Raw genomic sequence first — 1,059 nt, 5'->3', positions numbered from 1 at the left:
TATTTAGTAAGATGAAGAAAATACTTGGGTGAATATTGTCATATGTTTTTAAATTTTGTTACAACCCTATAAAGCAAGAAAATATTAAAACTTATTTTTTTTTCCAATCAGGCATCATGGCACATGCCTTTTAATGCCAGCCCTTGAGAGGCAGAGGCAAGAGGATCACTGTGAGTTCAAGGCCAGCCTGGTCTACATAGTGAGATCCTGTCTTTCAAAAAAAAACAAAAAACAAAAAACTCATGTTTCCTATTTATTAGTTCTTTAAAATATTTAGTACAGAAAAAAAAAAAAACCAAAATTATTGCTTTTGGTAGTCTATGAATTTCAATTGCATATTTTTAAACTTTATTTTTAGTTTATGTATATGAGCATATTATCTGCATGTATGTTAAGTGCACCTGTGTCATGCAGTGCCCAAGGAAGCCAGAAGAGGGCATAAGATCCCCTGGAACTGGAGTTATGGATGGTTGTTAGCCACCATGTGGGTACTGGGATTAGAACTCAGGTCTTCTGCAAGAGCAGCCAGTGCTCCTTAACGGCTGAACCACCTCTCCAGCTCCCTAATTGCATTATGTTTTAAATGAGAAAAATTCTTTTCAAGTTTCATAAAGAGATGCAATGAGACAGATTTCAGGTGAAATATTCTTTAGTAACATTGACCACCCACATCTGGGGAGGCTGGGACAGGAGATCCAACAGCAACCCACAGAAGAAGAAAATCCTTACTTTCATGGACTTGGGAGGGGAAGAATCTGTGAGTCTAGCAGCTCAGTACAAGTACCAGATGGATATAAGGATGGACTCCAGTTGTCTTGGGCCTTCCCTGCAGGAAGCTAATCCTACATCCTGCTTGCCTTGGGGTTGTTTTGTGCTGAGTTTAGCAGAAAGATTGTCTTGGGCCCATGATGGGAGCTAAACTGTTAAGGCATGTGGCTAATCCCCCTACATGGGCAGCGTCTATGATCAATCTATCACTGATTTCCCTCAGATCATTCAAACTTTCACTGTGCTTCTAAACATTTAAAGGTAAAATGAATTACTTTCTACAAATGGAGG

This window comes from Nannospalax galili, unplaced genomic scaffold (assembly GCF_000622305.1).
Source record: "Nannospalax galili isolate Female #2095 unplaced genomic scaffold, S.galili_v1.0 scaffold4203, whole genome shotgun sequence".
In the NCBI taxonomy this organism is placed as follows: Eukaryota; Metazoa; Chordata; class Mammalia; order Rodentia; family Spalacidae; genus Nannospalax; species Nannospalax galili.
The sequence above is the reverse complement of the archived record's forward strand: the minus strand, read 5'-3'. Positions refer to the sequence as shown.